The sequence below is a fragment of the Canis aureus genome, chromosome 6 (assembly GCF_053574225.1).
Source record: "Canis aureus isolate CA01 chromosome 6, VMU_Caureus_v.1.0, whole genome shotgun sequence".
Taxonomy (NCBI): Eukaryota; Metazoa; Chordata; class Mammalia; order Carnivora; family Canidae; genus Canis; species Canis aureus.
Genome location: NC_135616.1, coordinates 705,267 through 725,925, shown reverse-complemented (window position 1 = coordinate 725,925; position 20,659 = coordinate 705,267). Strand labels below are relative to the sequence as shown.

Genomic DNA, 20,659 nt, shown 5'->3' with positions numbered 1-20,659 from the left:
GCCGGGGACAATATCTAGCCTGCGAGGGGCACGCAATACGTTTATTTGTGTTTTCCCCCTTTCATACCATCGATGCTAACAACTGGCTTAATCACAGTCTTTGTCTCATGTCTCTCTTGGCCCATGCATGCTCTTCTTTTATTTAATTATGTAGTTATTTAGTTATTTTTATTCATGGAGTAAGCGCTCAAGAGCTCACCATCCAAAACAAAGCAAGGATTTGACAAAACCTACATCCAAACATGTGATCCTGCCTTACACCACCCCTGTGTCTCCCCACTGACATGATCATCTTCCTTAATTTTGACTTCATCAATTTCCTGTTTTCCCTTGTCTAGTTTCATTGTATCCATACATTTTCTTAAAAAGTACATCTTCTTGTAGTTATTTTTAGCCTTAGACAGAGCCTATTATACTGTATATAACCCTGAAAGTCCTTTTCACTTAATATTGTATAAGATCCACCTGCCTTGTTGCATGTGCCGTGGCTCATTCCTCTTGATGACAAAAAAGATTGGTGGAATGAATATTTAACTTTATGTCCTCCCATAGTGCCGAGTTTGTAATAACAGCTCACATCGATTAAGTACTTAATCTGTGCAAGGCACTCTGTTGCTTTATTAGCCCCACTTAACAGGTGGGAAAAGTGAGGCACAAGAGGTCAGCCCTGGCCTAAGGTCACAGCAGCAGGGCTCAAGAGGCAGAGGCAGGATTTGAACCCACATAGTATAGCTCCAGAGGCCTGGCTCCTGTCCCTGTGCCATACCACCTCTCTGAACAAACAAGTGAGCTTGCTCGCTTGCACACACACTCACCACCACTGCCAGCACTCTAGGAATCCTGCAGAATGCCTCTCAGTTACAAATCAAGTTTCACAAATACTTGTTAATTGATGGAAAATTTTTATTAGGGGAAACGAACCTTAGCATCTGATGCTTGCCAAGAGCTATCTATCTGTCCCGGTCTATTTCTGTCCATCTCTTCTCCAGGAAAAGATGGAGCCGCCCGGGCCTTGTGCTTATTACAGAGGCTGGTGGCCCAGGACCCAGTCGAACAGGCTATGCCCTTGGGCTCAGCTCCCACCTGGGGAGCAGGCTGGGACAGCACCCCTGGCCTGGGGGAGGGAGAGGCCTGTTGAAGGCAGAGCCCTGGGTGCCTGCAGGGGCCTCACTCAGCAGAGCTGGGCATGCAGTGACCAGAGTGGGCAAGTGACCAGGGGCCCCTGGCCGTCAGCTACACCCTCATGGTACTAGGAGCACCCTCTCAAGGGTGAGACTCCTTTTAAGTTGAAACTAACGGAAGTGATGGAGAACTGGAGGCCGGGCACAGGATTGAGTGGACAATAGATACTGCCCCAAGAACAATTGCCTCTGCCCCAGGGGTCACACCCGGCAGGGCCAAAGTCAGACAAATAAATGGTCTTTGTGGCAGCTTTGGTCCTGAGCCCAGCGTTGAGCTTGTGTGAATTGCGTTTGACCACAGGGAGGACAGGGCCATGGATTTTGCCCTTGTGGTGTGAGGAATGCCTGCCCACCATGCCAGCATTTGCCCAGGCTGGGTGCAGAGCTGGTCTGGAAGGGCTGCCTGGGACTTGCCTCACTGAGCTACAGGGGGAAGGCAGAGGAGCCTTCCCAGGAAGCCAGACACCTGATAACCACACAGGGCAGAGACCAGATACTTCCCCCGGAGGGGGAGGGGGAGGGGGGAGTAGAGGTGGACGGTGTGAAGTAGGAGGTTCCACATCTGGTGAGAGGACAGGAAGCGAGCAGAAAAGCCGTGACATGTTCTGCTCTTTGCTATCAACAGGGGGCGGCAGAGAGCAGAGGACGAGTGCTGGGGCCTCTGCTGCTCACACATTCACCCCAGCCTCAGTTTCCCCTGAGCACCTGTGGGCCTAGAAACCTTCAAGCTGAGTGCAGGTGCGTGGCGCTGTGGGAGGACACGGGGCCCATTGGCAGTGTGTTTGCACTTACTGAGGTGGGGTGGGGTGGGGAGGCAGAGAATCCTCCAGGAGGGGGAAGGGTGGCCTGAGCTCCCGGGCTGCACCCTAGAGGAGCCCCAGGTGCCTCTAAAGTACTGACACGCTGATCCACCCAGACCAGGAGTCAGAAGGTCAGGGGAAGGGCCCCCGGGTAGGTCTGTGTTAAAGTCTCCCCAGATGATTCTTCTCTTTAGCCAGGGCTGAGATCCATGGAGTCAGACACGCTGCTGTTTGATTACCCGCCCCCCATAGCTGTGGGACTGAGTACTGACCTACACCGTCTGTAGGATGGTGATAGTGCCATGTGCTGACGTCGGGGGCTGCTGTCAGAATCACGGGGAACGTTGTGTGTAAAGCCTGCACATGGCTGCCACCTGCAAGGTTTCTGTACAGTCAGATCCTTGGCCAACGGGCTCCGGACCTGGCATCCGCGGAGCAGGATCCTTGGGGACATGCAACCTTTGGGGAGACATTTTGTTTCTGGAATCTGAGGTCTAGGGGAGGCTGACCCGGAGGCCTGGATCAAATTGGTGTAGACACTGTCTTGTGCCAGAGCCTCAGGTCAGAGATGATGATGATGACGCCTGTGTTCCCGAAGGCGTTAACTTTGGTTATGGTGTCTAGCTGGGGTAGCATTTTAGCTGGACCTGGTGGAAGGGCAACATTTGTGAAATGTCTCCTGAGTGCTAGATGTGTTCACATTGATTCATTCATACAATTCTCAGAGCAGGCATGTGTGATGGATACACGTATCCTTTTTTTTACAGAGGGAGAAACTGGGGTCCAGGGAGGCCTAGCAGCCTGCTCAGAGTCACACGGGAGAACCAGGTCTCTGCACTGTCACCATACCATAGTCCCCCCTTCCCTGAGTTATAATCCAGGGCTTCCTCCCCAGGCTGAGGGGTTGCAGGGATGGACCCTGGGGAAATGGGGTCTGGGCTCCTCAGAAACCCATGCCCTGAGTTCAGCTACATCTTCTTCCTAAATCCATACATGGATGGGTCATTCTTTTCAAAGTCTCCCCACCCCAATCTTTTTTTTTTTTTTTTTTTTTTATTGGTGTTCAATTTACTAACATACAGAATAACACCCAGTGCCCGTCACCCATTCACTCCCACCCCCCGCCCTCCTCCCCTTCTACCACCCCTAGTTCGTTTCCCAGAGTTAGCAGTCTTTACGTTCTGTCTCCCTTTCTGATATTTCCCACACATTTCTTCTCCCTTCCCTTATTTTCCCTTTCACTATTATTTATATTCCCCAAATGAATGAGAACATATGATGTTTGTCCTTCTCCGACTGACTTACTTCACTCAGCATAATACCCTCCAGTTCCATCCACGTTGAAGCAAATGTCCCCACCCCAATCTTTTTAAAAAAACAAAAAACAACTTCCTCTGTTTGTTTTCCATGAAGGTTTTTTAGAACATTCTTTTAACAATTCCAATTCTTCTGCATCTGTAAGGACGGGAATAATTGAGTGAGAAGTGTTCTTTTGAGGCCCAGTACAGGCCCCAGGTGCCCAGAGTGGTTGGTGGTGAAGCTGGGGTCTGGATGGCAAGCCTGGGGGGCCTGGTTGCCAGGTCTGTAGGGTTGGAGAGTTGATGTGAATCTCCAGGGGTGAGAGGAGTGGGGGCAAAAAAGGGTGCTGATCCTCCCCGAGCACACCCAGCTGGGGGCTTCCAAGCACTTGAGTTGTCATGAAAGTCTATTCTGGGGGCACCTGGGAGGCTCAGTGGTTGAGCATCTGCCTTCGGCTCAGGGTGTGACACCAGGGTCCTGGGATCAAGTCCTGCATCAGGCTACCTGCAGGGAGCTTGCTTCTCCCTCTGCCTGTGTTTCTGCCTCTCTCTGTATCTCTCATGAATAAATAAATAAAATCTTCAAAAAAAAACAAAAAACAAAAAACAAAAAAGGAAAGTCTATCCTGATCCATAGAGCCTGTCTCCAAGGGGTGTTTATTTTATTTTTTTATATAAATTTATTTTTTATTGGTGTTCAATTTGACAACATATAGAATAACACCCAGTGCTCATCCCATCAAGTGCCCTCCTCAGTGCCCGTCACCCAGTCACCCCCACCCCCCGCCCACCTCACCTTCCACCACCCCTAGTTCGTTTCCCAGAGTTATGAGTCTCTCATGTTCTGTCTCTCCAAGAGGTGTTTATAGACCTCCTTCCATTCTGTCACACTTTGGCAGGGGAGGCCCACAGAGCTGACTGAGCCCACCTGTTGGAGCTGGACTGAGTTCCCCCAGCCTGGAGAGGTAGGGGCAGTTCGGGGCAGTTGGATGGGGTGGGGCGGGGGTTGAACTCTGCAGCCCCTCTGGAGAGGGTGATTCACCTGTGCCCGTTAGGAACTGCTGTTCCTACTGAGAGCGTGGGGCTCAACACAGGCTCCCATCTGCCTCCTTACTTCCCATTTGCCTACACTGACGACACCGAGTCCCAAAGCAGCGGGTGTCTTCTTAGGGGTCATAAGGCACATTAGTGACCAAGGGGGGGGAGGGGGCAGGATCCTGAGTACCAAACCACTGCTCTTCGCACGCGGACAGGGCGGGGGTGGGAGGACGGGGAGGAGGAGAAAAACAGAAAACAGGATGACCTCGGACGTCCAGAGCCCTCGTGAGGATAACCTTCATGTTCTTGCAAATCCAAGCACGTGATATTGCAGGTTTGCCTTCCTCACCAGATTACACAAACGCTGCGGTCATTTTCCTGTGTCCTGTAAGAGCTTTGAATTTTCAAAAGTCCCCGAGTCCTGTGAGCCTAGTTCAGTCTTGGTGTGCCAATTTATCTCCAGCAGATTTCCAACTGTTGACAAGTGGCTGGTGCTTTTCTCAAGGTCAGCTCTCCAGGTACCTGCTTTATGCAGAAGTCGCTTTGCTCCCAGTGTCTCAACTCAACTGGCTTCTGCAATCACGCACATTTGTCCCGGCCTTAATTGGCACTCTTGAAGGCATTCCCCAGGCAGATGACACGGCAGGCTCTGACAGCCTGGAAAGAGGACAGGAGAGGGCTGCCATGCCTGCGGTCACCGTGCCCTCCACAGAGGGCTGTTTTCACCCCAAGTGGCTGTGCAGACCCCAGGCGAGGAGGGGCAGCAGAGGGAAACCATACCCATTAACAGCCCTGCTCAGGACTCTTCGGCTGGCTGCAAAAAACGCTTGCCTGCATGCTTGTGAAGTCCCAGAAGAATGTTAAAAAATGAAAGCCAGGGTCGGGGCTAGTACTTGAGGTAGCCTGCAGTTTTGAACCTTCTCCCAGTTGGCAGGGATCTCCGGAGGGGTGAGCTGGCTTGGAGGAGAGGGAACCCCTGTAGGTTCTTCCCTCTGATCTGCAAGAAATCTCAGCAGGAGGCTTCCCAGAGGCTTGTTGGAAGGGCTAGGTCTTGCTCCTGATGGGGACTCAGGGCTGCCCATATCTGCCACTGCCTGTCACTCCATGAACTAGTTCCTGCAGTTCTTGGCCATTATTTGTGGGGACCCCACACACTTGTCTCCTCTCTCCCCCTTCACTGGGCTCTCCAGGTAGCCTTGCCAGATATAACAAAGGATGCCTGGTTAAATTTGAATTTCAGATAAGCAATGACAAAAACTTGAGTGTATGTGTCCCAAATATTGCAGAGGACCTACTTACACTAAAAGAAAAAAAATCATTTGTCATTTATCTGAAATTCAAGTCTAACTGGGCATTAAGCTGTTCCACCCACAGAGAGATCGCCCTACATGGGGCTAGGCTAAATAAAAGAGGGGTGCCCATTTGTCTTCCGTGACTCCTGTCCTCTGCAGGACCCATTCCACTTACCAACACCCTGGAGATTGTAACAAGATGCAGGTCATGCATGGTGCAGTAGGTCTGGGACAAGGTGGACGCTTTGCATTTCTAACAAGCTTCCAGGCTACTGCTGCTGGTCCAAGGACCAGACTTTGAACAGCAAGGAGACAGGGTGGTGATTACAGGCAGACCTCATCCACTGGAAAGGGGTGGGGATGGGAGAAGGAGGTTTGAAAACATTGTTGGCTGTGGCTCATGCCACAATTCTGAGTTAATTTGCTTGAGGTGGGATCCAAACAGGGGACTTTTATTTAAATAAAAAAAGATTTTTTTATTTTGGTAAACAAACAACAAAATATACCATCTTAGCTAGTTTTAAGCATACAGTTCATAGTGTTAAGTATATTCCCATTATTGTGAAACAGATCTCCTGAATGTTTTCTTCTTGGAAATCTGAAACCCTATACCCGTTAAACAACTCCCCATTCTCTCCTCTCTCCAGCCCCTTGGAACTACCGTTTTACTTTGTTTCTATGCACCCGACTATGTTAGATACCTCCTATTTCATCATGCAGTATTTGTCTTTTTGTAACTGGCTTATTTCACTTTGCATAATCTCCTCAAGGCTCATCCAGGTTGTAGCATGGGATAGGATTTCTTGCCTTCTTAAAGTTGAATAATACTTCATTTTATGTATGCACCACATTTTGCTTATCCGTTCATCTGTTGATGGTTGTTTGGGTGGCTTCCATCTCTTGGCTATTGTGAATAATCCTGCTGTGAACATGGGTGTGCGAGTATCTCTTTGAGACCTTGCTTTCAGTTCTTTGGGTATATACTCAGAAATGAGATTGCCAGATCATATGGTAGTTCTGTTTTTAATTTTTTGTGATTAAATATTTTGAGGAATCTCCATCCTGGTCTTCATCATGGCTGCACTAATTTACAATCCCACCGATGGTGCACATGGCCTCCAATTTTGCCACATCCTCTCCCCAGGTGATTCTAATTCCCAGGCAGGCCTGAGAACCACTGTCCTCGGCTCCTTTTTGGTAGTCTCTCTTCTCTACCTGGCCTCTGGCCTTGCTAGGTATACAGTGGATCTATTCCACGACTCTAGGAGGGTTTGTGAATGGGGTCCCCTGGAGTGAGGCATGTCAGCCACGACTGGCCTGGGAAGCAGAAAGCCTATTTTTAAATTCACATATTGTGTGACTCTCGCCAAGCCACTAAACCTCTCTGAGCCTGAGGCCCATGCTTATAAAGGGACGGAGTGGTGTTAACAGATGAACCATGTATGCAAGAGCTTCTTGGGCCATAAATAGCCCTGAGATTGTCAGATAGAATGCTAGTAGGAACTGAGCAAAGAAACTACATGAAATATCAGTGTCTGTTCAAAGAGGCCACTTATTGAAGCACCCGATGGCATCATGGGAGACTTTGTCTGCTCACCACTGCCCCCACCATCTAATCCAACAGTAGCATCATGGCGGACACAGAGCTGAACCAACAATTGTTGAGATACTGTCCCTGAAGCCTAGGGGCAGATGAACTCCCAGGGACCAGGCACGTGACATGACCAGAGCCGACTCCTGTGGAGCACTTCCTATGTGCCAGGTGCTTAGCTAAGCTCTTTATTTGTTTAATCCTCCCAACATTGCTGTGAGGGAGGTGCTGACATCTCTTTGCTGTTCACATGAGGCACAGAGAATTTAAGTAGCCTGCCCAAGATTTTGTAGCTAGAAAGCAACAGAGCCAGGATCTGAACCCAGACACTCTGCCTCCAGAAGCCAGGCTGGCACACATGGCCCTGTATATATAAAGAGCCATGTGGGTGTTAAACCGTGGTATAAAAGTCATCACTTGGACGCTTACGGGAGGAGTAGGATACAGTCGTGACACAGTGGGGGACATGGTGAATTGTGGTGGAATGGGGCGACCAGGCAAGGCCAGGAGGGGCGCTGGACACACCTCTCAGGGCAGGACCAGTGCTGGGTGGGGTGGGATGAATGAGTGTGTCTGCTACTACTCAAGGAGATCCCCTGGGCTGGGAATGGGGAGCCAGAGGGGCAGGCAGGGAGGCAGCCAGCTGGTAGTAAGACCCAGGAGAGGACAAGGGACTCCTGGATGTGGCTGATCCAGACACGTGAGCTGGGTATGGCCTGAGAGCAGCTTTGATGGCCTCTGATGGAGGTCAGGTGGTGGCTCCTTTCTAAGGGGGTCAGACCTGGTGCCACAGAGGAGGAGACCCTCATGCTGTCCTTGAGAGATGGATAGGGACTGGACAAGCAGATGGGAGATGCTCTAGCAGGTGGGAGAGCCCCAGCACAAGTACGGATTCTCACCCTAACATGAGAGAGTGACTCACTGGGGAAATTTGGAAAAATCCAAACAGTCTTGTTGGGAAGAAACATTTAGTCCGAAGTGGCTGCTTTCTCTACTTGTCTTTATCTCATCAATGAGGGAAAAATCAGAGTAAAGGCAAAATTTTATGGCATGACCACCATCAGCCGAGCATGCCTTGGGATCCTACTGCTCTCTGGCTTTCCCTGTGGGGCACCAGGTAAGACCGTAGATTTGATGTCAGACATGCCTTAGTTTGAATCTCATCCCAGCTATTGAATGGTTGTGTGTTCTTACTTTACCTCGCTGAACCCCAATTTTCTCATCTGTTGCGCAGGGATCGTCCTAAGCATTGTATCATGTCGAGCAGCCTCTCTGGCTTCCGTCTTATAGATGCCAACAGCGTCCTCCCAACTCCTGAGTTGGTGACGACCAAAAACGTCTCCAGGAATTGCCAAATGTTCCCTGGGAGGCAAAACCGCGTTTGACGGAGAACTGCTGTTAGAGTCCCTGGGTGTCTTTCAGGCCCAGAATGGCTCAATTTCATTCGTTCATTTTTTGATTCATTCACTCGGTAGATATTTCCCGTGTACCGGCTGTGTGCAGGGCACTGGGCGGTTTGGTGGTGCGTGAGGGGAGGCCGTGGGGTGAGAAAGAGGCACCCGCGCTCTCCCAGGACGGGCTACACTGAGGAAGCACACAGTGCTGTGGCAACACACAAGAGATGCTTCATCCTGGACTTTTCACCAGGCGGCGGGGGTGGGGTGGGTGCTGAGGGCAGTCAGAGGCCCCACAAGGTAAGGACTTGCAGGTGTCAGAAATCCCCACGTTCCTACTGTTGACGGAATGAATTTTGGGAATGGTCGTTAAAGCCCGCGCATGACATAATTTAGTGCCCAAATTGGCTGAAAAGTTGTGCACTAAATCGTTACGCAGAGGGGCGGTAACTTTGTGTTGACGTTTGGAACCAGGCAATCGGGAGCCTGCTGATGTGTCTCCTAGGAAGACCCAGGACGCAGGGGACAGGCGTGTTTATTAGGTCACCTGGCAAAAGAACGCAGTTGCTACTGCCTTGCGTTGCCAGTTGGGATGTGCTCCCATTTCAGACTCACCAGGGCCTGGAGACCCGGGCTGCGGGGGGAGCGCAGGGGAGGAGGAAGCCAGGCACTTTGAGGCAGATGTGCCGAAAAACGTGTCCTGAAGAAAAAGTCAGGAACACAGTGTGCCTACCCGGGCCTGTGGGCTGGGGTGACAGTGCCTTTCCTGGGCATTCTGACATAAGGCTGCCTGCCATCCTTTGGAGGAGAAAAAAAAATAGAAAAAAGTCTTTCTCACACTCACTTTTGTAAGCAATAGGGAAGAAAGAAAGGCTGTGTGTTCCAACAGTAGCCTTTCTTTACAAGTCTTGAACATCGCTCTTTTTTTCAACTTGAATCCACTTCTTACATTTCTGGTTTTAAAATCCAGGCCTTCATGAGTCCTCTGGGAAACAGGAAGTGGGAGGAATGGTTTTCACTTGCTCAGGAGGAGTGGCAAGAAACAAAAGCTCCTAGGACGACAACGATGATGACAACTCTGTGATAGTAGCAGCAGCAACCGTTGTGATTTTAAAAAGAACAGTTCCCATTATCAGGGAAATAGCAACCGGGGTTTGAGTGTCTGCTCTGTGCCAGGCGCTCTGCATCTGTGGCTCCTCCCAGGTCCCTGCAAGATCGCTCCCTCTGTCCCGTCTCAGAGGGGGGACACCGAAGCCTGATGTTGCCCGATGTTGCCCGGATGGCACGTAGTCGTGAAGCTAGGATTCGCATCTTGGTCTCAGAAGACATGAGAAAAATAAACATAATGGAGTGAGTTTTTCCTAAGGTGGAATGTATCTCCTTTGAAGGGATTGTCCTTCATTTTGTACATTTATATTCTAATATTTTTGGTAATAAGATGTACTTTCTCTTACGGCGACACTGGAGACAAGATGCTGGCAATGTGAGCCATGAGTCCCCTGCCCTTCACAAATTTTTGTTTCACAGGACTGTGTAATTCGCCAAGCCTGGTAATTCCTTCATGAGTGAGATGTTCAGGGCACATAGACCCACCAGAAACAGCCACTCCTGCCATGTTCTATGAGACACAGCCACTATCCCCACTTCTCTGCCTTTTTTATACTTTTGCTTAGGGTTGAGGATTTGTCAGAGGGGAGGGGACAGGGGAGGAGGAGAAAGCAGGGAAAATGATAAGTGACAACCCTTAGGGCAGCAGTGGTTTTCTAAGAAAAGATCGTAATTCTGTAGAAAATTGTTGGAGAGGGGAGTACAGTCCAAGTAGGCATATGCAAATTAGATGCAAATAAGGCACAGCCCTCCTATTTCATAACCTGGATGTAGCCCTTGGGAAAATGCTAATGGAGACCAGTGGTCTCAGGAAGTCTCCCCCGGTTATCTCCAGGAGTCTGGCCCTAATTAAAGAGTATTTTCTCGGCAGTGAGGGGCTCCAGCGATCTTAATTTTCACGCTGTTTCCCCCTCCCTCATCTCCATGGGCCTCCAAGCCTCAGAGGGCTTTTCTGATGCCATGGCAGGTGGGGTAAGGAACATGACTGAAGACTTGGCCTAGAAAGTTCTGGAGTCCTCAGGCAGCCCTGACCTAGTACGACTCCTGGGGTCCCAGGCCAGTTTGACTCTGAAAGTCTTGGTTCTCAGACTGGCTTGGTTAAAACAGATTGGGCCCCAGCCTGGAGGTACAGATTCCCAGGGTCTGGGATGGACGGACCTAGGACTTATCATTTCCACCATGTTCCCCAGTGATGCCGATGTAGAGACCACAACCTTCGAGGGCCACTTACCACTGAGGACCACTAACTGTCACCAGTCGGCGATGGAAACAGTACAGAAATGAAGAACAAGCATTCAGAAACTTGCATTGAAGTTTGACATCGCTGTAACAGCCAAGCACATGATTATTTTTCTATCAATTCAGTTTTGTTTTATTTCACAAAAGGATTGGTCTAGGATGGTTCAGTAGTTAAGAAGAGTGTCCCATCCTTTGTCACCGAGAGCAGTCTGGGAACTCTGGCTGAGAGGGCCCAGCCTAATGGCCCTGGGTCAGGGCAGCACCCAGGCTGGTAGGACAACTGGAATGCCCAGCAAGAAACTGAGGCAGGAGGGCTCTGGGCAGGCTGGGCATGCAGTGGACTGGCCCCAGAAGGTGTTTGGAAACATGTGGTGGGGAGGTGGGGAGGTGGGGAAGGGGATGGGGAAAGGACAGGGTATCAGTTGTCAGAATGGCTGGTGGTGTCGCTGAGGGGAGATGTTGGCATTTGATAGCTGAGGGCTGGGCGTAACCACCACAGAAACTCATGCTGCCCTAAATGCCGCTAGAACCCCTTCGGGGAATGATAGCTGGGGATGTATAGGTCTAAGAGGCCGGCCTGACTCCAGGCCTCCCTGCCTTCTCTTGGGGGTGCGGGTCCTGGGGGCAGGGAGTGGGGAAGGAGGGAAGCTGGTCAGAACCAGTGCTTTTTGAACATAGTAACTGTCTGTGTGTGTGTGTGTGTGTGTGTGTGTGTGTGTGTGTGTTTGGCCTTGCCTGGTGACGTGGGTACATCGTTGATACCTCATGGGTACCTCCTGCTTTTTCCAAAACCGGTCTGCAAAAGCTCCAGCGTAGAAGAGGGGTAGGTGGGTACAGGGTGGTGAAGATAATTCCTTTTTAAAAAGATCAATCGGACGACTTCCTGCTCCATAACAAAAAAGTATCAAAAATGTCGTGTATACACGGGTCCCTAAAATAAGGGATGCCCGTGCTTACAGAGGAGGGTAACAGAGTGTAAAGGTGTCGCACGATTCCAGGTGGCCTTGGGAACCGCTTAGAAGGCTCACGTGGCAATAAATGCCACAACAATAAGCAATTCTGCTTGAAAGGGATCCGGCCTGAGTTTGGTTACTGGCCCTCACCAGAACCTGGCCTGGGCAGGTCCTTCTCAGCACGGGGGAAAAAAAGCTGTGTGGCTCCAACCCCACCATCTTTGTAGATAATGTTTTGACATTTTATGGTGACAGTGTGAGCAGTAATTAGTTGTCTTGTGCCTTTGGGCATGTGAGGAGGACACTGGCTTTTCAGGCTCAGAGTTGTAGAAAGCAGAGCCTGAAGGATGCTTGGCATGCATCAACCTCTCCTTCCACAGGGTGGAAACTGAGGCCTGGGAGCCCCCAACCTGCCCCAAGTCGAGCTTGTGTGAAGGCAGGCGGCAGGCCTATTGTGGGAAGGCCTATTGTGGGAAGCTTACCATGTCATTAATGGGATTTGGACCAATTATAGGAACAGGAAAGCCCCTTGTTTGTTTCTTGTGCCAGGCATGAGATTCCTCAGGAGGGTGGAGGGAAGGTGGTCAGAAGTGGCAGATAGTTGGCAAACCCTCTCTTGCCAGGCCTGCTCTGTGGAAGGCTGGCTCACGGCTTTATACTGTGTGCCTCAAAGGAATTCCGATGCAGTGTGCATATCTTCCCAAAGGACCCCACCTAGTTTTCCTCTGGGACGAATTCTTGTTGGTTTTTAATGCTGGGCTGCAAGGAACCTGCTCTTCTGTTTTCCTCTGCAGCGAACACCACCTAGGGAATCAGTGCTGCATCCAACGTGGCCTTATTCTAGGGAGGTGGGGAGCGGGGCAGGCTCCTTTTGGGGCCTGGGGATGGTCGTCCAGCCGGGGCAGGATAGCCACTGATTCGGGGAAAGGGGAGGAGGTTTGATATGTGGTAAGACCAGCGCATCTGAGTTTTTGCAGCCAGAGAACTTCCAGGCACCTGGGGGGCTGGATCCTTCATTAATTCAGCAAATATTTATTTCCCAGCCACTGTGCTAACTAGGGGTACAGGAAGGGCTGGTGTGGGGGGTCAGGGAGGAGATCTGGGGAGTCTGGGAATACCCAGGACAGGATAAGGAGGGGGTCCTCCGGCAGGGGTCATCCCTCTGCATGCTCGTTCAAGAAAGTGTCTGTGCAACGGAGGGCACTCATTGTTTTTTAAAAATTGTCTTGCTGGGGCCCCCAGGTGGCTCAATGGTTGAGCATCTGCCCTCAGCTCAGGGTGTGACCCCGGGGTCCTGGGATCTAGTCCCGCATCGAGTTCCTCGCAGGGAGCCTGCTTCTCCCGCTGCCTGTGTCTCTGCCTCCCTCTCTCTTTGTGTTTCTTGTGAATAAAATCTTTTTAAAAAAAATAAAAATAAAAATTGTCTTGCTAAAATAGAATAAAATTTCTTGATCTTGAGATGCTGCCAGCATGAGGATAGTACTGAAGTCTGAATTTCTGTTTGGAACTAGTGTTTGTTCACAGAAATTTTAAGGGATAAAAACCTTGGGGTTGTAACCATGGTGATACCCAGAGTTCAGGAGCTGGATTTCTTCCTTCCAGAATGTGTTTCTGGGAGTTTCTTTTTCAAAAGCAGGTGAGCTGAGGCGACACAGCATAATGGCTTTCTTACTGTTTCCTGTGGATTCCTCATTCATGTGCATGCCAGCAGCGGGGCCGCGGGGAGTCTGGGCCAGCGACTTGGGCTCTCAGAGCTCAGTGTGTCTGTCTGTACCCCACCCTTAGGGGGGAAGCATGTAGCCTCGACTGGCACGCGGGCTTCCCTGCAGCTGTCAGCTTGGAGTGTTCCCACTCAATTTGGGCGTTACGCGTCCTGTTGTACCAAGAATGGTGCGTTTCCATTTGACATCTTCTCCGTGTCAGTATCGTCTCCAGGAGGGTCACGTAGCACCCGTGAGGGTCCCGCCTCCTCATGCGCCCACTGTGGCTCTCATGGTGCTGGACACGTGGCAGGTGCCCTACAGATTCTCAGTTAGTTCCATAGTCTCCTTCAAGCCACGGTCTGGGCAGAATTGCCAAGGTTAGCCTTTTATTTTATTTTTTTAATTTTTTTTTTTAATTTATTCATGAGAGAGAGAGGTAGAGACACAGACAGAGGGAGAAGCAGGCTCCATGCAGGGAGCCGAATGCGGGACTCAATGCGGGTACTCGGTCCCGGGACTCCAGAATCACGCCCTGGCCAAAGGCAGGCACTAAACCACTGAGCCACCCAGGGATCCCTCCAGGTCAGCCTTTTAATTCGCCTGTGGAGCGGCCACACTGCAGGCCTTGGAGCTGGGAACATTCCAGGGCAGGTGAGTCCTGCCTGAGTCACCGATCCTCAGCAGCTTTAACTGTTTCGTTGGGGACCTGGAGCTCTGGCCTCTCCACGTGGTCTCGGGCAGCAGTGGCCAGGTCACCCAGCAACAGCCACTCAGATAATTACATGGGTTTCAAATTGTTCGCCACTTTACGTCCTCAAAGCAATTTCAGAATCAATTTGAGGTTTGACGGGGAGCTGGTGGAGGCCTGGCAGACCTGGGATGGCGTGCTGGGCCTTCTTAGTGCTCGTTATAATTCCAGTGGCAGGCCCTGCACACCTGGGGAGCAGGGGCACTGTCTTCTCTTGCAACTCGGGGAAGAAAAATCAATCAATCAATCAATGAGAGCACACCTAATTAAAGGTAACAAAGACTCTGGGCGCCTCTCCCCTCCCCGCGGTGTCAGGCCTGTAGAGCGTGAGAAGGAAAACTAGCTTTGTCTTAAACAGGATTAAAATGAAGTCCTGGTGCCAGAAATCAAATCTAGCAAGACTATCGTTTTAACAACAGGTGCTGCCTGACACTGAGGCAGGGAACCACTTTCCCGGGGCGGTCTTAAAACAGATCTAGATAGTTCCTCTGTTCTCGTAAGAATAAGGATGCAAGGCCACTGCTGTTTTGGGACCGGGGACACACTGAAGCCCTCGTGTGCTGTAGATCATCACGGGCAGGCTGCCTGAGTTATGCCCTGGGCTTGCAGGCCCTGCACACCGAGACTGTGAGGATCAAGGTGTGGGCTCCGGATCCGGGCTGCCTAGGTTCATGCCTGGCACTGCTACTCCCCCGCTGGTTGTGGGATCCTAGGTGGGTGGCCCCAAGACCCTCTTCTGCAAAATAGGGGTGGTCATCATTCCCACGTCCAGACTCTTGGAAGGATTGCAGGCTGAGGCTGAGCCCACTCCCCAGCATAGAGTCTGTTACTCTATCCCAGAGCGTTTCCCTAACAAGGTGGCCAGGAAAGCCACCCTCCACGTTGCAAGGGGCGAGTCATGTCTATTTTTGGTGTCACTTTGCAAAAGGGATTCTGAGTTGACCCCAGTTGATGGAGCAAAGTGGAAGTGGAGCCAAGCCTGGAATGGAGGCCTTGTCTGTGCCTGGAGCTGTGGCTGCATCTCGCCCCCCTCCCAGGCACCCTGGGCTCTGGTTTCCAACCTTCTTCCCAGCCCGGCGGAGATCTTTCACCTCAACTGCTGTTCTCACAGCCAAGAGAAACTCAGAACGTCAGCCCTCCCGGGGCACTTCGTATTTGATCAGGGTCGACCCCTCATGCGACAGGGATGGACTTGTGGAGTGTTGAGAACCTGCTCATAGGTTGGCAAGGTATTTTGGGGAGGCAGGGAATGTTCCTGGGTCCCCTGCTGTCATACCACGTCATGGCGTTTTGTCTCTTTGCTCTTTACTTCCTGCAGCCCCTGCCTTGTAGGTCCTTGGGATTAAAAGAAGCATCAGGGGCAGCCTCAGTGGTGCAGCGGTTTAGCGCCGCCTGCAGCCCGGGGCGTGATCCTGGAGACTTGGGATCAAGTCCCACATCAGGCTCCCTGCATGGAGCCCGCTTCTCCCTCTGCCTGTGCCTCTGCCTCTCTCTCTCTCTCTCTCTCTCTGTCTCTATGAATAAATAAATAAATAAAATCTTTAAAATAAAATAAAAGAAGCGTCGGAACCTCTGAGATCTCGTCAAAGGCGGGGCGGAGAGTCTTTGGTGACAATGGAGTCGCTCCCGGTGTTGGCTCTTTGGATCACTTAGAAGCAGACCGTTAGGCCTGGCCTATCTTCCTGCCCTCCTCCAGTCTAATGAGAGAACAGGTCAAGAGGTAAGATGGAAACGCTGTATCATGGGGCATTCAAGTACACAGAAGTCAAGAAATTCAAAGATACATTCTCCACGGTGGTTGCAAGTGGGTGCCACTTGCACGTCAGGGCACCCCAGTGATAGATGGGCGAGGGAGAGGGCAGCTGGACGCTGTGGCAGCCTGTCCCACACACCTTGAGCCTCCAGCATGACGGCGCTGCATCTGCTCTCCCCGCTCTGGTACCGCTCTTAGCCCAGTGAAAACTCGCAGGACTAGACACTTTCAAACCACCCACCGTGCTTGGATTGTGTGCAGTGCGGCTACAGAGCTGGGACAGACCCTGCTGACCCACAGGCCGGGGGATGCAGCAGCATGTCAGGTCAGAAGAACAGGACTTCCAGTAAATGGTTCACAGACACTTGCTGGGTCCAGAGCTTTCCTGGGACTTGTCTTAGCTGCCAGTGGGCCTGGAAGTCAGCTCTGGAGTGTGGTTGTTCTGGCAAAGGCCTCTGTGGAGGGATGCTGTGAGGTCCCCCCTGAGAGGTTCCACTTCTGGCTCAAGCACCAACATGCAACCAATCTGCTCGCTCACCAGACACAGAGTGGACATCAATCTGGCTGGACTTGGCCGGCTGTCCGTTATCGAACATGTGGCAAAGAGAAAAATTACTATTTTACCTGTTGGCATTAGGGCCCTCCCAGGGAAGGAGCTGCTTTCATTAAGAACTATCTTGATAGGTCATTTGGGTGAGAGATGAGGCCTTGAGGGTATGAGGAAGGAAAAAGAAAGACTATATATATAAAGAAGAAGGGCGAGTGGGAAGTCTCTGTTTGGATCCTGGGATTGTGTTACTGGAGATGGCCAGGGGAACATCCGAGAACAGGGCTCTCTGCTCTGCCGTTCAAAATTCCTGCTGGCCTTGCTCTGTCCTGAGCCCTCAGTCTCCTTCCTCCCCACCCTGCCCGTGTGCGCAGTGATGGGGCATTTGGGATGGAGACCATGAGCCAGCTGGACGATCGCAAGGCAGAGCCAAAGGGGCATCCTCAACTCATGGAGGAGGGAGGGGAGCTCTGCAAAAGCCAGCAATCAGCGGTGGAAGGAGTGACAAATGTACCAACACAGAATCCTCAGAAAGCTGGCGCTGGGCATTGGTTCCCCCCACAGGTTGAGGGATGACTCGAGGAACCTATCTTCTCTGGACAGGATGGAGCTGGTTTTCTGGCGAATCCAGTGCTTATCCCCGTGGGGTCAGACCTCAGGGTGCTCCCGCTGGTTGGTCTGGAAGGAAACAGCTGAGGCTCCTCACCCCATCTCCCACTGCTCCATCGCTTTGCCTGTGGTCCCCGGTATGCCGGGTCACCGGTCCCTGGGTCTCTGCTTAGGCAGCTCCAGCATGGGGCTCACTGTGCTGCAAGGCAGATTCCACCCTCAGGGAACCATCACCCTAGGGAGGTCTTTGTGAGCTCGAGCCATACCTTGCACCCATTGCCTGCCCCGGCCTCCACCGCCACTTACCGTGATCCTCCATTGTGGTCGCTCCCTGTACAGACAGCCCTCCTGAGGCCAGGGGCCAGCTGTCCTGTCCTTTGAGTCCTTTTCTGACTCGATCTCCTGTCCCTCTACCTTTCTCGTCGGCCCTTTGGGCCCCACAGACCGACAGTGGCGTTCCTTACTTGTGACAGGTAAAGAACACACCTGGGTCCTATGAGAGCATGTGCGGTGGACAGTCAAGTATAGATGTTTTTTGATTTTCTGGAAACTTCCTAAAAGCCTGGTCCAGGCTATGTCCTGCCCATGCCCTCTCTGAAGTAGTCCTCAGCCCAGGTAGGCCCAGGCTTTGCAGCAAAGCTGCCCTGTGGGCTCCTGACCTATCCCGGCCCTGGCGGGGCCTCCCTCGTTCCCTTGCTGTGCTCCTCCTGGCCCAGGTCTGCCTGTCTGCTGCTTCTCAGCGGCCCACCAGGCCTGTCCAGTGTGCGAGCAGGAAAGCCACTGCATAATACCGGGGTTTGGAGGGAACTGGAGGTAGCCTGCCCTCCTACGTTCTCCGCCATCTCCTTTCCGGATGTGGCTCACCCCCGCACAGCTCCTCCTGATGCACCTGCTCCGTCCAGCCCCGCATCATTCTGTGGGCGAGCTTGCCTGCTTAGCCTCTGCAGGGGGTATGGAAAGGGCCCTGGATGCTCCCGGCCCTGCCGCTCACCACCCCGGGTGGGCCCAGGACCTCAGGAGCCTTGGCTGGAAAATGAGCTTGGATTAGCTGCCCAGCTCTGACGCCAGATGGCTCCTACGTGGGACAGAAACATCTGCCTTCCTGTTCCAGAGCCTGGTGGCTCCCCTGCCGGTGAAATTCTGTTTCAGGGGGCAGACGGCCTTCCCAAGCCATTTGCCAGGCAGAGATGATGGACGCACCTGAAACGTCCAGCCTGGTGTTCTCAGCTCTGGCTGCACGTGAGGGTCCCTAAGGGAGCTTTTAAAACAAACCGATGCTTAAGTCCCACCCCAGGGGGTTTGACCAATGGGACTGGGTGGGGTTGAGGCATCTGTATGTGTTAGAAGCTCCCCAGGGGACCCTCATGTGCAGCAAGGTTAGGACCCCTGCTCGGGCACCAGCGTGCTGCGGGCTCAGCTGCCTGAGGTGCGGTTCTCGGCACAGCAGCACCAGCATTAGCGGGAACCTGTTAGAAACGCAGGCTCTCGGGGCATTTCTCCACCAGAATGGGGATCACACCAGGTCCCTGGTGTTCCCGTGTAAGGCTTTTGCCTTGTAAGACCTGTAAGAGGTCTTTGAGGATGCCCTTTTGCCTGAAATATGAGTTACCTCTACAGATCCATTTTCGGTGTAGACGTGGGATAAAAAAATTTGTATCCACGGTTAATCCGTCAGTTAATGTTCATGTGTGGGGAGATAGAGGTGACATCTACACCCTGACCGTTTTCACTCTCCAAGGGGGCCGTGCTCTCTCTCCCCACGGGGCCTTGGCATATGCTGTGTTCAGCCTGACGGGTCCTCGTCCTCCTCTGGCCTCCGCCATCTGCTCTCCCACTGGCCGAGGGGACCATGTTGTCCCATCCACATCGTCTACCACCCTCATCCCTCACCTCTCCCGTCTTTCCTCCGGTCCCTCCCCTTGGTTGGCACCATAGCCTTCCAGTGACGGCTCCCAGGATGATTTGGGTGGAGGTGGAGGGAGAGCCATGTCTGGTTAGTGGGGAGACCCAACTCCCAAAGCCAGTTGGACTCTTTGTCTTCTTTGTCACTTTTGTGTTTATGTAACAAGAGGCCGAGAATATACTTTCTCAATCTGCCTCACAGGCGCTTTGTGAGGGTCACGTCAAGCAGTGAAGGCTGAGATGCTTTCTTAACATCAGGAGAGTCTGCGGATGGAAAGCACAGCACCAGGTGTGGGCAGGAAATGGGGGGCCGGGGGCTGCGAGAGTGTAGTAGGTGGCAGGGAAACACTGACCCTCGGCCCATGATAGTGCGGGCCCATTTCTGTGCCCTCCTGAGTGCGGAGCCTTACATGTTCAGAGAAGTCCTGCCGCCCAGACCCAGGAGAGCCTTTCCCCCTCCTTTAGCCTTCCCCCTCCACTCCCATTGCCCGTTGCCCCGGCAAGGCCCTCCTAGGTCACCACTTCTGGCCCTGCCTTCCCACCAGCTCCCCCCAGCTTCCCACCAGCTTCCCCCTCCACTCCCATTGCCCTTGCCCCGGCAAGGCCCTCCTAGGTCACCACTTCTGGCCCCGCCTTCCCACCAGCTCTGGGTCAGGACCTCTAGGTGGGTGGGAGGTACACCTCTGGTGCAGCCACAGGCCTGGACTGCTTACATAGTCTTTAGAGGAGCATGGGTGATAAGGCTGCGTGGGGGAGCCTGGAAGGCCTCTCCGCCCCTTGGAAGGCAAGCAGCCAGCCGGCCCCTGATTCTGAACTCTCTGGCCATAGTTGCAGTGCAAAAGTGCACACACACACAGAACCACGGTGCTTGTTCTTGCCTTCTTGCAGGCAGGAGAAGAGCCCAAGCATTCAAGAAAAACAATCTACAGAGCTGGGGAGGGACCCAGAGAGCAGAGTGCACACCTGGGGAAGGGGCCCAGATGGGGCCGCGGGATGAGAGCTCCTTTCTGCCACCCTGGCCCACATTTCCTGTGTGTGGCCTGGCCCTCCGAAGGGACCCTGGCCCCTTGGAGGGCTCCCGTGGGGCCGATCTGCAGAGCACCTCGGGCCCCTGGGGCTCCCTGTCTCTGGGTCTTGGTGGCCTCCTTTGAGTATGATGACTGTAGGACGAGAATCATGTCTGGAGCACCCCTTGCTCTGAGTGGAATGGATGCAACACTGGCTGAGGCTGGCCTTGGAGACAGTAAAATGTGGGGCAGGGTCTCCCAGCACTCCCTAGGGAGGGGGGGCCCTGCAGGTCGGCCTCCCAGGCTGGAAGTGGGTGTCAAGGCAGGAGGTCCTTTTTTTTTTTAATTTTTGTTTATTTATGATAGTCACACACACACACAGAGAGAGAGAGGCAGAGACACAGGCAGAGGGAGAAGCAGGCTCCATGCACCGGGAGCCCGACATGGGACTCGATCCCGGGTCTCCAGGATGGCGTCCTGGACCAAAGGCAGGCGCT

At 52.5% G+C, this 20,659-nt stretch overlaps 1 protein-coding gene across 7 annotated transcripts in view; it reads left to right on the top strand.

The window, feature by feature from the left end:
- The window catches only part of LOC144315368 (zinc finger and BTB domain-containing protein 7C), a 337,017-nt gene that overhangs the window by 84,181 nt on the left and 232,177 nt on the right, over positions 1-20,659 (top strand). The window contains exon 1 of one of the 7 annotated variants that reach the window (XM_077899765.1): positions 8,169-8,317. The exons of the other annotated variants lie outside the window; for them this stretch is intronic. The gene's annotated coding sequence lies outside the window, so the exon portion shown is untranslated. Of the gene's footprint in view, positions 1-8,168; positions 8,318-20,659 lie in introns of those variants that run through there. 7 annotated transcript variants of the gene reach the window in all.